General features: G+C 37.3%; 1 protein-coding gene and 1 long non-coding RNA gene across 2 annotated transcripts in view; one reads left to right on the top strand and one right to left on the bottom strand.

Moving 5' to 3' along the window:
* LOC133531254 (hemicentin-2-like) overlaps nucleotides 1-17,452 on the bottom strand; it is a 247,491-nt gene that overhangs the window by 131,663 nt on the left and 98,376 nt on the right. The gene's annotated exons all lie outside the window — the stretch shown is intronic.
* The window catches only part of LOC133531530 (uncharacterized), a 144,214-nt gene that overhangs the window by 42,036 nt on the left and 84,726 nt on the right, over nucleotides 1-17,452 (top strand). Inside the window, exon 2 of the long non-coding RNA XR_009801548.1 lies at nucleotides 10,915-11,203. This is a non-coding gene — a long non-coding RNA (uncharacterized LOC133531530). The remainder of the gene's footprint in view (nucleotides 1-10,914; nucleotides 11,204-17,452) is intronic.

Here is a 17,452-nt window from a genome sequence, read left to right as displayed (position 1 = left end):
CATATCGAACTACTAAGGTCTGTACTAGCGTCAAGTTTTGCATTGACATGTTGAATAGCTAAGGTACACATATTTCTGGTTTCGGCATCTACTTAGTTTGCGAGGGAATCGTACGGTTTCCGTGAGCGAATGCTTTGGAAGTTGTGTTCACGTAGAATTTGTAAGGTGCATTCGGGTAATTTAAAATCATTGAATGTCGGGTAAGAGCGCTGGTAGCCTAGCAGTAAGAGCGTGCGTCTTTCGATCCAGTGGTTGTGGGTTCAAATCTCAGCTCGTACTAATGAGTTTTCCGGAATGTATGTATGATATTTACTAGTTGCTTTTCGGTGAAGGAAAACATCGTGAGGAAAACCGACTAATTCTAATCAGGCCTAGTTTCCCCTCTGGGTTAGAAGGTCAGATGGCAATCGTTTTCTTAAAAGGTGCCTACGCCAATTCTTGAGGTTTGTTGACAAGCGGACCCAAGGCTCCCATGAGTCGTGACATAAAGCCGTAACAACGCGAGGAAGATGATGATGATTGATGAATGTCGGGTAGTTACAAAAATGGACTCTGACATGTTGAAATTATGGGAGATTTCCATTTGAATGAATATGTTCGGTAGCTCAGGAGTGGACCGATATCTCAAGTCCATGAGTTCGAATCCTTATTGAGCTTACTGTTGGCCTAGGTTGATCTGTGTAAAATTGCTTGTCCTATATGTGTCCTATGTGTGTCCTATATGTGGTTTGGTGCGGCATATGAATATGTTCCATTTTTATAACGTGTAAATTAACTATATGAATAAATGACTTACGACTTATGACCCCTTAACATCCGAACATCTGACAGCCGACCTTAATATTTATTTATTATTATGGAAGGTAGAGGCAAGGAACAGAATCTTCTTAGGCAGAACTGTTGTAAAAGTGTCCACCTGTCAGTTATAAATAATAGTTCCAAATCTCTCCAGAGTAGTGCTAGAGTAGCTTGGCGTTATTGACGGAGTAAAGTGCCTTGTCTATGATTAGATTTTTTTCTCAAGTAGGTACTCTAGGTATTGGAGCGCTACCTATTTATGGTTTTTTGTCGGACACTTTTTGGTATATGGAGATTCTGTTCCTTGCCTCTACCTTCCATATTTAATATTCTTTTAACTCTTTTCCAGGCATAGTACGATTTATCGACCACATACGCTCCAATAGATATTCAACTTTAGCATTCCGATTTAAGGTTCAAATTAGATTGAACTTTCGAATGTGACTTGGAATGCAATGTATTTGGATTTTTTGGGAAAACCTTGTCAATTGACACCTGAAAAGTGTTAAAAGACCACAAACATCTTTGAATAAATATGGACGCCGTTTTAAATATCTTCGTAAACGTAGCTGAAGGAAGCCATACGTTTTTCTTACGAACTTGCTGATTCCGGGAACGTTATGAATCAAGGCGTAACTCAAGCTAGAGACCTTAATAGTTCTGTTTGGGGGCGTCCATTAATCGCGTCATATTGTATAGGGGGGGGGGAGGGGGTCAGCAAAAAATCACCAATGATCACCACAGGGGACGGGGGGGGTATGGACACGTATCACGTGTATTTTTTTTTCATCTGTGCCATACTGTATTATAGTCAATAAAATAAAAATAATAGTTAGGTTCATTTGTTAGAAAACTGTTCTTTAGTTATCGAAAAAAATACACGTCATATTGGATGGGGGGGGGGTCCTGAAAATATCACCAAAGATCACCATGGGAGAGGGGGGGGTCTAAAACAAGCCGAAAACGTATGACGCGATTAATGGACGCCCCCTTTAGATCAAGTTGGCGGATTAGGTTTAAAACTACACTACACACTAAGAACACGAATAAACACACTACGAACTAATATGATGTAAGATTTCTAATCGTATAGCAGGATAAAAGGCTGCAATTACAGTGGGCGTTCATAAAATGTGGTCGAATAAGGTATGAGGTGGCCACGTAACCGACATTGTTTGATAGCTAGAATCGTGTAATTATAGGACAATTTTACATGACTAATATATACACTATATAGGACTAATATACATGTAAAAATTAATTATGAATCATAGATTTTCTTTTTCATTTGCATTAAATCAATTACGTTCATTCAAAAAAAGTGTTCATTATAATAAGAATAATGTTTTATTTTAAGTAAGAATAAGTATATCATAAAACCTAGAACACATTCAGTGTAATTTGTGTGTGGACCCCTCGGCGGGTAAAGGCCTTAGTTGTAGGAAAATAAACAGTATTTCCTCCCTCGTTTTATATAGCTGTAAGTCTTAACATTAATTTTTATTGACGTGATAACGTCTCATAAATTGATGAACACCGGTAGCATCCACAAAAAAGTGTCACTTGTGGACATATCTCCATGGTAACTCCTTCTTTTTATTATACAAAATAATGATAATTCAGTGGTAATAATTCAATTCAACTCATTCATAAAAGTATGCAATTTTTTATCAAGGTTTTCTCATGACGTTATCACGCAAAATTATCTTCCGTAAACCGACTTTACAGACAACCATTTTTTCATTAATTTTACTTTGTATGGTACTAACACACAAAAGGTCTGTAAATGTCTGAAATAAATGATTATTTCATTTAATTTAATTTTAATTTGATTTCAGTTTTACAATTTACGCGTGTGATGTAATACGGCTTTTACTGACGTACTCGTAGCACGCCTTTACCCCCTTTAAGCTTTACGGCAATAAATATTATGGAATATCAGTTGCAAATATTTATTATAAACAAACATCGTTAGACGCCGCTATTAACTGAAAATATTCATACAAGTAAAAAATATACATACAAGTTTCGTCTTCATATTTATTTTATTTAGCAGTTTCTAGTAATTACATTACGCCAAGTGAAGGCTGTTTAACATTCAGATCCAAGGGCTTTCCGAGCTAAAGAAATGCATCCAACGTTAACATAACTTGTACTAACTGCAAAACAACTAAATTTTGTCGTATAAATTAGTTATTCGGTACGTCTAGCCGCCCAGAAGCATGTAAAATGGCCTGCCATTCATACCATTCTAATTTAAAACTTTACAAGTGTCTAGGCGGCTAGAGGTATTTTTGGCAGTCAATAAGACACAGTTTTGATTGACAACTAACCATTACAAATTGAACTGTAAACTATAATGTTCAATTGCAATTAACTGTGGTTATTGTTCAATTGCAATTAACTGTGGTTATTGTTCAATTGCAATTAACTGTGGTTATTGTTCAATTGCAATTAACTTTCGGCTAATACTGATATTCAGAATTTCATATTAATATATCGCTCCCGCTCAATGTTGCGCGCGAAATGGACTACAAGTTGTGTTATAAGTATTTCGCTCGCACTTATTGGCGCACGCGAGATGCACTGCTCTTTGTGTCAAGTTTCTATTTTAACTGACGTCGGCCTAATTTAGTAGGTGGATCATACACATTTTTTGGCAAAACTCGTTTTGTGTCTTTCCTGTAGATATTGCAAAAGACTTAAGCAAATTTTTACGTGGCACCTTTACAGGCGGGATACATTTTTTCAGTACTTGAGACTCAAATAAGAAAAACGAGATATGTATGAACCAGAGTCGTTAACTTTGATTTTATTCTCCACAGAAGTGACTGGCAACCTTACTCATCGGCAGGAACACAGCAATATGAGTAAGGTCTAGTGATATTTGGCTGCGGTTTTCTGTAAGGTGTAGGTATTTCCGCAGTTGGGCTCTATAACATTGAGTACTTTTTAAGGACTGTTGTGTTTAATAATATTTAATTGTTTGACATGATGCCAACGGCCGCTTTCTATCACCGCACCGCTCGCCGTCGACAGGGTGTTCATCCTCACACCCTAGAACCTAAATGGTCGCGCACTGTGCGGTTTAAGAGGAATTTCCTACCGCGAACGCTTCGGCTATGGAATGAGCTTCCTGCCGAGGTTTTCCCGTGGGGCTACAGTAAGGGGTTCTTCATAAAAGGAGTATACAGGTTTTTAAAGGGTCAGCAATGCGCATGTAATGCTTCTGGTGTTGCAGGCGTCCATAGGTTACGGTGACTGTTTACCATCAGGCGGCCGTATGCTTGTTTGCCACCGTCATGGTATAAAAAAAATAGTTTATGAAGGGCTTAGAAGTTTTTGCCGACCTTACATCTTAGCGTTGCTTAGGCCAAGTGAAATAGGAGCCTTTAAAAAACCCGAGGAAAAGGCAAATCGTACGATAGCTTTTTGCGAGGCTAGAGTAAGGCCGAGGCCACAAAGGAACTTGAAGCTTTAAACAGGCCTTTTAAGGTATAGAGTACGGAAAAAGTATCAAGAAGTATGTTGTGAAATTATAGGCGATATTTTAAATACAAACCCGTGAGGCGCAGATTAAATATATTAGAACTGGTCACAAGTGCTCCAAATATAGAGATTATAACTGAGTGCTGACTGTACCTCAACAAAAAATTGAAATAAACAGATTAAATTTTGAATTTTTTTTTTTTTTTAAAAACAGTTCAGATTTTTTGGAAAATACCTCAATTTTTTTTTATGGCTACTGTACTGCCGTCCTAAAGTCAAAACTTTCTAGCTGAAGTCCAAGTCACATGGGGTTAATGTGAACAAAAAGGGAAATTCTTAGTTGTCTTTCTCTGACAAAGTTTCTAGTTAACGAAACTTATGAATACACAAAAATAAGAGTAACTTAGCAGAACAGCTTTAACATATTCAATTTAATTCATGTTAATAATGTCTTGAAAACATGTGTCCAGCGGAGTTTCTTGCCTTTGCTTCATGTTGGCATACCCTCCTCCAACTTAGGAGGGATTTAAATCTTCTCGAGTCAGAGCCAGTATAGCTTTATTTGACGTTCTTAAGCATTTATAAGTTCTTGAAAATAAACTATCTTTATCCAATAATTTATGCATTTTACTATCAACACATTTACACCAGCTTACTCGTAATACCGTATAAATATATCTGCATGAATGAGTTTAACTTTAGCGTGATCTATGTTCTATACCGTTCGAGAAATGGGGGGCCCATTTCTCGAACGGTATTAGTCTCATATTAGTGTGTTGTCATGGTAACCCATACGACTTAACAGTTCGTGGACTAATAATATTATTCTAATACCGTTCGAGAAATGGGCCCCTGGCAGCATATCAGTGCTTTTCTCGAAAGGGTAAAAGCGTATAACTGAGTGGTGTAGTACTCACACACACAGGGGGAACAAGTATACGGCTCGTTACGTCACCAGTAGCTGGGATCGACACGTCCGCTCTCACCAACGGCTCTCACGTGACTGTCGCCCCACCACCCGTGAACCCGAGACTACGTCTCCCGCACCATAGCTCAATAACATAAACACTACAAGTGGGAACCCTTTTATTTTTGCTGCAATGCACATGCTGCAACTAATTTCATTTTTGTGTTATTATAATTTTTCCGATAAATAAATTGTGTATTTTAGTTTTCTCTGATTGTTATTTGGTATAACACTGATTTTAACTTTCACGATTTTTACACATTATTAACTAATATAAACGGGACTTAATCGCGTATTAAGTTTTAAATTTACCTCCGACGTTTCGAGGACGGCGTTGTCCCCGTGGTCTCGGAGAAGACTGGCTAAAGTTGATAACATCTTCTAGCCGTGTGAGTTTTTCGAACTACCCGCACTTGGTCTTGTTTATTGGCACAGCACTAACGATATTCGATTTTTCAACTGTCGATATTCGTTCTCGTTACCACCACGACCACGGGGACAACGCCGTCCTCGAAACGTCGGACGTAAATTTAAAATTTAATACGCGATTAAGTCCCGTTTATAATGTTATTTGGTATATTTGTAAATATTTATTTACTATCTTTTCCAAGCTGAAACGGCCTCGCTACACGCTCGCACGGCCAAATACGCTTCAAAATGCAAAATTAAGTTAGCCTTGTATGTATTTATTCATCACTTTGCCAGCCTTGAGGGCACATTATGCATTGCACTTTGATATAATGGCTTCTGCATCTGGGCAGCGATTGTCATTTGCATAAGTGATCTTCACGGTGAGGTGAGGACCAACTTAGGCGGTCTAGACAAGACAATTAACTTAGTTGAACCAAAGCTCGGAAACCGGTTAAAATTTAAAACCGTTATCATTATCTTATCATGTGCTTAGCGCAAAACTTTTTAATGTTGGTTTCGCTCGAAAAACCGTGATTTATAAACCGGTTTTTTTAGAACAGTTCTTGTCAAAGAACCGGTTTAGAGCAATAAATATTTTTTTCTTATCTCGAATAAAAATCCATAGTTGTTAGTTACATACATACATATAATCACGCCTATTTCCCGAAGGGGTAGGCAGAGACCACGGATTTCCACTTGCTACGATCCTGACATACCTCTTTCGCTTCCTTCACTTTCATGACATTCCTCATACGCGCTCGTCGGTTTAGGGTGCTCTTGGCCTGGCCTTTCTTCAGGATTTCCCCGATTTGATCAGAGAAAGTCCGCCGAGGTCTACCCCTTCCAGCTCCCTCTTCTACTTCACCCTTATACACTCTCTTTGTTAACCTTCTTTCACTCATTCTTTCCACGTGTCCAAACCATCTCAAGATACCTTTCTCAATTTTTGTCACTACATCTTCGTTCAGTCCACACTTGTTAGTTGCATTTACATTTAACTTTTAAAATAGTGTTAGTGGAATTACAAACTAATTTAAACCTACATATTTATTTTGCTACAGTGTGGAGTTTTGTCCACCAATGCAGCGGATCAATAAAAACCGGTTTTTTTTATGTTGGTGTCTATGTTTACGTGACACACCACCATCACCAGTCCGGCCAGCCGTTTCGTCATTCGTCAAATAAACCGGTTTTTTAGGTTACAATAAGGTTCCCAGCAGGGGGTAACAGGATGAAAAGAAGAAGAACGCTAAAACGTTCGCGTTCTTATAAAAATTCGGAGGAAAACCGAAATAAACCCGTTTTACCGGTATTTTATAAACCGGTTCCTAGCCTTGAGTTGAACGATAGTGCCATAATATTTTGCCTAAAGGTTTATGTTAGAAATACATTACTGCCTTTGTAAACGGCAAGATTCTTATTTAAGAGATAGCCGCGTAAACGCGCGTGGAACAAGTTTAAATACTTATTTGAATATTATGAACAAGTTGCGTTCTCGGGCGCGATGCTGACAAACTCATTTCGGCCTTCTAAATAAATGCACTAAATTGTCATAATTATCATTGCTACATCTTTCGACAAATACATATTTACAAGTTATCAGCTATAGTTACCTTAAGCCCAATACCTCCAATTTATTGATATAAGCGAGTTATTAGATACTCTATTGCTTTTTAACCAACTTAAATTGTTTCTCACTAAATTATATTTGCTGCCTGCAGCCTATTTATATTCTGCCTACGAAAAAAATGAGGCGCAGTTCCGGTAAATGGGGAAAATGTCAAAATCATGGTAAGGATACTTAACTAATTAAAAAGTAAAATACCGCTCAAGATCGCAAAAGTAACGTGGAATAGACACAGGTATCCGCGGGCGGACATTGTGTGCATCTCGGCGCTCTCCTTTGACGCGTTTGACTGTTCTACCGGAAAAGGCTATTTTACCCTTAACTTTTTGGACAATTTTCTAATTAGGAACATTTTCAACATATCGTCGCTATACTTAGTCAACCTCGTATCTATATATTAGATACGTATATCTGTTACGAGTTTGAGTAAGTACAGCGACGATATGACGCAAAAAAAGAGGTAGAGAGATTTGAATAATAATAAAAAAATGTTTGTCGCCAATGTCTGTCTGAGTGTCTAGCTGTAGCATCGTAGCTCTCAAAGGGATGGATCATTTTCGGTGCAGTTTTTTTACGAGATAAGTATCAGCTCTTTTCTATGTTTTTTTGGACATATGTGACGTTATCCATGAAAAGGGACCTTATTGTCGATGGCGCTTCCGCCGTTATAAACGATGGTCCGATACAAATACAACGCTGCGCGACGCAGTGCGGCGTAAGCGCCATCAACAATAAGGTCCCTTTTCCTAGATAATGCCACATATAATATTAATATAAATATACCAATTTGATCTTATATTTTGTTATATAAATCTTATATACTTTGCCAAATAACAAGGGAGCAGGAAGGTTGGGTAGCACGAGTAAGATAGTTAATGGAACTGTTTTGTTATCCGAGATATAAAACACAGCTTTGTTTAGTAATATATACCTATTTAGTGGTATTTTACGTATTAATTACTAGTGGCTGTGAGCCACAACAACACAACAACAAAAACACAACAACACCACACCAACAACAACAACAACAACATTAAGACGACAAGCATAAAAAATTTAAAAATATAAAATACTTCGTTGAATCATTATCACTACGAGCTCACAGCAGACTCAAGTGCCATAGACCCTACTGCTACCGCTAAGTCCTTTAACCGCCATTTTGAATATTTTCCAAAAAACGAAACCGCAGATAATTACCGAACTTTGCTCACAAAATTTCACACGAGTCGGTCAAGAAATGAAACCGTGAAAACCGAAATTCGCTAATTGCGGGGATCTTTCTCTTTTACTCTCATTAAGACGTATTTAGAGTGACAGAGAAAAATGGCCGACTTTCGATTTCCGCGGTTATAGCCCTGTAGAGGAGAACATCCGGACATACGAAAGGGTTTTTGCCCAATCTAAAATCACTATCGCTCAGTCAATTATTAGTTAAATTTGAAGGTAGTCTATGTTGGGAGGACCGTCCATCGAAAAGACCGTCTACAAGCTCTATCGCCGCTTCTAACTCTGGCATTTGTACACATACAGAACATGTGTATCAGCAAAGTACTTGTTGTACTTCTACAAATATGAGAGTTTTTGTCCTATGACGGTTTTCACAACCAAAAATGTTATGCCGGTCTTCTCCGCATTGACATGTAATACCTTTTATCTAATTCCATATTATAACTTCCCTATAATATATTCAAAAGCAATAAACTGATAGTCTATGTGAACAAAGTACCTTCACCTGCAGTTGAATCGTAATTTTCACTTTACGTTATCGATATCCAAAATTTATATTCATAGTTAGGGAACACCTCTGAGAAACAGAGGAAATTGATTTGACCTCTATTCTAATATCAGTCGATTTTTTTTGACGAATCTCGCATGTTACTTGATATCGAATGATGTGGCAGTAGACCCCCAATTCTAGTTTGTCTCTGAATTAAAAAAAAAACTACGGATGCGTGACATGCGTGAAAAGTCTTCATTCTTCTTTCTTTCTTTCTTTTTATCTTTTAGTTTGTAAGTATAAAATTGTTTTGTTTTGTTGAAACTAATTTTACAAATACGTAAATATGCAGTGCTGCGGTCAGTAATTTGTGTGATCCTTTTATGAAACTCATTTCATTCGTTTCATAAACCCACACTCGTGTTTTAATGCCTTCCATTATGTAGCAGTCACAGCTAACATGCAACCTAAGGCGATTAAATCACTGCCCGCAGCACTGTATATTTACATATTTGTAAAACTTCATTGTGCACGCAAGTGTACCTACTTCTAAGCTCTTTTCGTGAAACTAATCATGCATAAACTTATCCTTTGCAAATAAAGGTACCAATTGGGATGCCACAAAGAGTTTACAGTCTAACGGTTCCCGACGAACTATGCAAGTTTAGGCCCTCAGGTCAATATCTTCCAATATTTCGATTTAGAACCTTATTCAAATGATATAAGGTTCTTAGTAAGGTTGAGGAGTGGAGTAAATATCTTCTTTGTGTCTGTCTGGACTAACGCTTTTAGTTTAAAATAAAATATTTTTTAATTAAGTACTTTGATTGAGGAGATCTAGGTTAAGTAACATAGATAATGAAACAATACCGTACAGTAGAATTTAAAAGAAAGTGAGATATATCCACTTAGTCTAAAAGTTCAAACCAAGTAGAAAAGAAAATGACGATGAAAAACTTTATGTCAGGCAACTAGTGGCCCATAGATAAATACCTTAAAAGTAGCATACTTTAGTTATACCGGTACACTTATATAAAAATACTTATAATTTAAGGATCTCTACTAACCTAAAACTTTTTTGAAACTGCTGCTAATTCCAGATAGACATGAGTAGTCACGGTTTGAGTGGCGACATGTTGAAAATATCAGTTAAAAGTAAATAACTCAAAGTCTGGTTACGATTAATTTCCAGTTCAACATTTTTAAGACAATTTAAAATGGCGATAGGTATATCACTTTTTCGGAATCTATTATTTTGTCTTTTTAGGGTTCCGTAGTCAACTAGGAACCCTTATAGTTTCGCCATGTCCGTCTGTCTGTCTGTCTGTCTGTCTGTCCGAGGCTTTGCTCCGTGATCGTTAGTGCTAGAATGCTGAAATTTGGCATGGATATATAAATCAATAAAGCCGACAAAGTCGTACAATAAAATCTAAAAATTTAATTTTTTTAGGGTACCTCCCCTACACGTAAAGTAGGGGTGAAATTTTTTTTCGCTTCAACCCTAGAGTGTGGGGTATCGTTGGAAAGGTCTGTCAAAACTAATAGGGGTTTTCAAGAAACATTTTTTGATAAAGTGAATATATTCGGAGATAATCGCTCCGGAAGAAAAAAAAATGTGTCCCCCCCCTCTAACTTTTAAACCATAGGTCCAAAAAATATGAAAAAAATCGTGGAATTAAAGCTTAAGAAAGATATTAAATGAAAACTATAGCGGACATGATCAGTTTAGCTGTTTTTGAGTTATCGCAAAAAGTTATCCCTTCATAGTAAAAAGACTTACTTTAATTAGGTACTGATTATGCAAATTTGCCTATTTGTTTAACTCGGGTGAAAGGTACCGTCTCATCCCTTGGTTAACAAATTACTATACTTTAAGCTCCAGTTTAGCTTATTGTGACGGAAGAGTAACTACGGAACCCTACACTGAGCGTGGCCCGACATGCTCTTGGCCGGTTTTTATTACAACTTACTAACTAACTTACTGCAATATTTAGAATGTATTTTTGCTTAATGTTAGTTTTTGGTTACCAATATGTACAATACAATAGAAATGTGGAATATTGAAGAAAACGACGTTGTTTCCACATCTGGCCTGAGGTGTATAATTGTATATTACTTAGCCAACCTTTCTAATTTCGTGGGTGGCATTAAATAACTCCTGTTAACGCCTTCGTCCACGTCCACACGCCTTAACGTAATTATGAACGCCATTACCCGTCGCAGTTGGCTAAAGTTTTATGTGGTCAAGTTTAAATCGGAGTCACTTATAGAAGGTTTTGCACCAAGACTTCGATATATATATTATATATATCGTTGTCTTAGTACTCTCAACACAAGCCTTATTGAGCTTACTGTGGGACTTAGTCAATTTGTGTAATAATGTCCTATAATGTTTATTTATTTATTTAAGACTTAAAAACAGTTGGGAATGTCTGATTTAAAGTCAGACGGATATCACAAATAAAATCTGCTCACTTTTCTGTCTTGGTAAGGCTTTTTGTATTCTAGCTACGATACGACACGCCTGACTTCACAGTAAGTATCTATAATTAAAGCAAGAAATATTACTTTGCTAATTCGCGAGAAAATAACGTGTTAGTCAGTTGTCGGGTGTCAGACCGTCAACATCTCCAGCATCTCCTGAGGATGCCTCGTAGAGAGGCGAAACACGTGTCGAGTTTTGTACTTTTGGTGGTGGGTTGTTATATTTATTTGCGTATTTATTTTTGCGGTGGGAGGGTGGGAATATTAATTGCATGTAAAAATACGCAAGTAAGTATATCGGGTTAGCACTGTTTGACTAACACGTTATTTTCTCGCGGATTAGCAAAGTAATATTTCTTGCTTTAATTAGCATGGATTTCCGCAAAGTGACGCCTGATTCTATTAATTAATAAATAATAAATAAATAAATATTATAGGACATTCTTACACAAATTGACTAAGTCCCACAGTAAGCTCAATAAGGCTTGTGTTGAGGGTACTTAGACAACGATATATATAATATATAAATATTTATAAATACTTAACTACATAGAAAACATCCATGACTCAGGAACAAATATCCATGCTCATCACACGAATAAATGCCCTTACCAGGATTTGAACCCGGGACCATCAGCTTCGTAGGCAGGGTCACTACCCACTAGGCCAAACCGGTCGTCTAATTAAGTATCTATAAGTTTAAAAAAATCAGAATAAAGTTTGTATTTATTTGGAAAGGTAACTCACGGCTAATATGTGTCAAAACGCTTCGGGTAAAACCGGCGTCTTTTCTTTGGACATTGCAAAAGGTGAAGATTTCATGACGAAACAGAAATATCAAGTTGTTGTTTAACCGTTCGTGCTAATATTGATACCCGAACAAGCGGATGATTTCAAAATTGAACCACGTGTGTAGCGAGTGGTGCGAGAAGTGGAATCTTGAGCGTTGCGAGGGTTTCAAGGCACGAGAGTAAAACAAACTTTGTCTCCGAGTGAAATACAAAAAAATTAACACACCAATGCGAGGAAAATACTAACTATGAACTACCGAAAACATAAACCAAATCAAATCTAAATGAACGTAATAAGTATAAAATTTATCATTCAAAATAATCTTTTAAAAGTCAATTCTATCAGCTAAAATAAGGAAACAACTCAAAATTACCAGCTGATTACATTGCCCCACGTGTGGATAAAATGCAACTTTTTCATTCGTTTTTGAACAATCAAGGAGGCCTTTACCAGTTGGTGCGTAGGAAAATAATTTATAGGCTCCAAAATACATGGAAGCTACTTTATAACTAATTTATTAAAAAAATATTTTATAATAAGTAAATATCAGCCATTACGAGGCCACATTTATGCCATTTCGAGCGGCTATCCAATTTCAATTATCAAAAAAAAAACTTGAATTTCATATGAAAATGTTACGACTACGGAACCCTAACTACGCTCGGTGAGGGCACGCGAATATAACACTAACCCAGTTCTGGCTGCGGGGTGAAGTGATAAACCAACTAATAAAGCGTAGCGCTCCCATGAAATTAAACTTTGATATTGTCTATGAAATTGTTTTGGATACTGTGAAAGTGTTATAATAGTTCAGATTCACACTATATTCTAGAATATCAAATTGAAATTAGATTTTCAGTTCATATTCTGTTTCTCTACAGTTTATATATCAATTGCAAGGCAATTATAGAATTGTCGCTCACGAACAAAACTACGCGCAAAGTGCTCTGGATATAATCATAATCAGTGATCGGAACTATGGGAGTAAAACTTTAACAAAACTTGTTAAGCGGACATAAAATAGTGCATACAGCCCTAAAAATATTCATGTCCATAGGGATAGGAATAGTATAGTACTTACAGCCATAAAAATATTTACATTCATAGATATTCGAATATTTTTAAGACTATAAGCACTCTTTTTACGTCCGCTTGATAAGTTTTGTTAAAGTTTTACTCCCATAGTTCCGATCACTGATCATAATAAACTAAAGTTAGCATAACTTGCCGTATATCATGCTTATGGGAGCCTGGGGTCCGCTTGGCAACTTATCCCAAAAATTGGCGTAGGCACTAGTTTTAACGAAAGCGGCTGCCATCTCTCCTTCCAACCCAAAGAGTAAATTAGGCCTTATTGGCATTAGTTCGGTCTTCTCGCTATGTTTTCCTTCACCGAAAAACGACTCGTAAATATTTATTTATTTAATCCTTATTGCACAGAAGAAAAACAATCTTATAGTACAAAAGGCGGACTTAATGCCACGAGGCATTCGCTACCAGTCAACCTTAAGGCAGAGAGATTGTGAGCGGTGCTACAATTACAACAATAAAACAAATCAAACAAAAATACATATAATAACATATACATAAAAATATAATACCCACATATACTATATATATATATAGCAAAGAAAACACGTAATGATTTTTTGAAAGCGAACTCATTTGGCGCATTTTTGATGTTAAAAGGAAGTCCATTCCAAAGACGCGCCACCTGCACGGTGAACAAATTTAGCATGAACCCGGTCCGGTGAAGAGGGATGGACAGAGACATATTGCCAGAAGAGCGAAGTTGACGGTCGATCAAAATATTTCGTACATAAGTTCCGAAAAACTCATTCGTATGAGTCGGGGTTTGAACCCGAGTCCTCCAGATTCTGGGTCTCTCTCTCTGGGTCCAGATTGCAAGTCGCACGCTCTTACCGCTAGGCCACCAGCGCTTCATTACATTGGCATACACAATACATTGGCGCAAATGCTACGTGAATGTATGAAAAGATTTGAATTTGTTAAAAATACGCAATGAGATGATCGGAGAGCATGAAGATGGTCAAAGAAAATAAGCTCTTGAGTAGCTGACGAACCTTTCCTAAGGGGGTAATTACACAAAAAATCGACCTATGGGTCGAAGTGTATCCGCATGGGCCCCCGAAAACCATGAGATAAGATATATATACGCAAACATTAATAGTTGCAAAAAGGCTGAAATATAAGAAAAAGTAGGTACTTAAATACAGAAATACCACTCAAAAGAAATAAATCAATAACTTGAACCTTTTCGCCGCTACTGACTTGATATAAAGTCAGTACAATTTGCAAGCCACCACTTGACATTATGGAAGGTGGAGGTAAGGAATGAAATCTCCATGTACCAAAAAGTGTCATCAAAAAACCTTAAAAAAAAATCAAATCAACAACGCACTTCACTCCGTCAATAACGCCTAAGTTCTTAGCTACTCTAGCGCTACTCTGGAGAGATTTGAAACTATTATTTATGCTGACAGCTGGACACTTTTGAAACAGTTCTACCATAAGACATTTCACTCCTTCTAATTCCAGACTCCATTCTTGACATGTTATATGGGTTGTCTACGTGCTTACAGAAAACCGCAGCCAAATAACACTAGACCCTACTCATAGTGTTGTGTTCCTGCCGGTGAGTAAGGTTGCCAGAGCTCAACGAAGGGGGGGGGGGGGGGGGGGGGGGGTTAGGGTCGGCAACGCGCATGTACCATCAGGCGGGCCGTGTGCTTGTTTGCCACCGACATAGTATAAAAAAAAAAGACATGGCGTTGATGACACTTTGTTAGCTCATTGATGTGGCGGCGAAAAGGTTAAACGTAAACTTGAATAAGACTAAAACAATTTGTTCATATTTCACATTCTAAACCTGTCCAACCCAATAAACGTATAATCCATCTCCTACACAACAAAGATAAATAAGTAACAATACAAACGTGAAAAAGTATGCAATTTTGCCATCAAAATACCAGATCGATGCACTCTGTGTAAGTAATAAATCAAAGTTAGCGCTGAGGTAAATCGTTCCAGTAATAATGCGCGATATGACGTTGCCACGGAAATTGCTTTCCGGAAGCCTTTCGGAACTTTAGATACAAAGTTATAAACACACACATGTACCAAAATTTATTTAAAAAAAAGTTACTTATTTGAAAAGAGTTTCTTTTTACTTCCGTCGAATAACATATTGAATAATATCAATTTCTAAACTATAACAATTCGTCAACAATACACTTAAAACATGATTCTCTCTTTTTCGTTAGTAGTGTGAGAAGTATGCAAGTTTGCAATCAAACCCCGGATGGAAATGCACTATATGCGAGTAATAAATCAAAGTTAGCGCCCAGGTAAATCGTTACGCGATATGATGTTGCCAGGGAAATTGCTTTCCGGAATAATTTCAAAACTTTGTCTTTAAACAAGATATCTATTATATAAAAATGATATTTTAGAAAGAGTTTTTGCAGATAATATATTAAATAATATTGAAACCTGTCAAAGGTATACTTACTAAACTGGAACGAATAAAATGACATTTTGACACCGTTTGGATTATAAGGCACACCAAAGAAATTGATATATCTAAACAATACTTACACTCAGAAAACATGATTGTTCCTTTTTCGTTAGTTGTGTGAAAAGTATGAATTTGTGTCATCAAAATCCCGATGGAGATGAACTCTGTGTGAGTAATAAATCAAAGTTAGCGCAAGTTAAATCGTTCTCGTAATAAAGCGCGATATGATGTGTTGCAGGGAAATTGCTTTCCGTAAGTCTTTTTAAACTCTGTATACATGATAAATACTAGTCAACAACTTAGGTAACACTTTAATGTTACTTTCACAAATAACTTGACAATTCATAGAAAATACCCATAACTCAGAAACAAATATCTGTGCTCATCACACAAATAAATGGCCTTACCGGGATTCGAACTCAGGACCATCGGCTTCATAGGGAGAGTCACTACCCACTAGGCCAGACCGGTCGTTAAATACATACACGCTGGTAGTGAACCTAAATTAAAACATCCCTTCATCATGAAGCCGCCCAAATAACATGCCCTAAAACATATAAACGCACTCCACCCGCCGGAAAATATGAAGAAATTCATATTTAAAAATGACCGGCGTATAAAATATGGAAATGTTCATATCACGGACTCGCGTGAGATAACCTCTAGCGGAACGTTATTGTAGCTTGGCAAGCATTCGAATCCGGGGCCTGCCGCGAAAACTGGAATTCGCAAATTGCGGGGATCTTTCCCTTTTACTCTCACTAAGACGTAATTAGAGTGACAGAGAAAAATGCCCGCAATTGACGAACTTCAATTTTCGCGGTTATAGCCCAGGCGACTACAGTGTACCTTATAACAATATGTTATACGTACCTATTAATTACCTATAATAGAAGACAAGAGAAATTTATTGAGAACCATAGATATGAGATGAGGAAAAATGCATCAATATCATCATAGAAGGGAGAGTTGATGCAAAGAGGAATTGAGTATACATATAAATTAAGTAAAGTGCGGGGTTGTTTTATGCGATGAACGCAGCGTTAAACGCGATGCGTTTGCCACACACCCACGTCAGATAATCTAATAACACTACATTGTTTTATGCGGTGAACGCAGCGGTAAGCGCATTGTCATTTTTCCTAAGTACCGTTTACTCGTATCGCGTAAAACAACCGCGCGCTCAAAAATCAACGTCGTGTCGTATCAGACTGTCAACATGAAACGGAAAAACCAACAGAACAGATTATTGGACATTGCTCCGCCGAGAAGAGCTCATCTCTTTATCGAATTATGACGCTGTAGCACTGCAATGGATTGCAATCATAATAAGCTTGTGGCGAGCTGTTGGGAAGTAACCACCCCACGGATTCGAGTACTCCCGATAATCGGTCAGGGTTTCCGTCTCCGGCGTGTCTTCGTCAAGCAAAGCTGGGCACCGTTAATCTGTAAACGTGGTAACTAAAATTTCATTTTTCTTATTTTTGCGACACTTGCAATAGTGATCTGCTTATATGAATTCTTAGTTTACCTTCTGGAAATTAACAGGTTAGAAACAAAAGCCAAGATCGTGTCTGGCTACGCTCAGTGTAGGATTCCGTATTTGCCCGTCCGTTACAACACCCCATC

This window comes from Cydia pomonella, chromosome 2, assembly GCF_033807575.1.
Source record: "Cydia pomonella isolate Wapato2018A chromosome 2, ilCydPomo1, whole genome shotgun sequence".
Taxonomy (NCBI): domain Eukaryota; kingdom Metazoa; phylum Arthropoda; class Insecta; order Lepidoptera; family Tortricidae; genus Cydia; species Cydia pomonella.
Note: the sequence above shows the minus strand (reverse complement) of the source record. Positions and strands in the feature narration are given on the sequence as shown.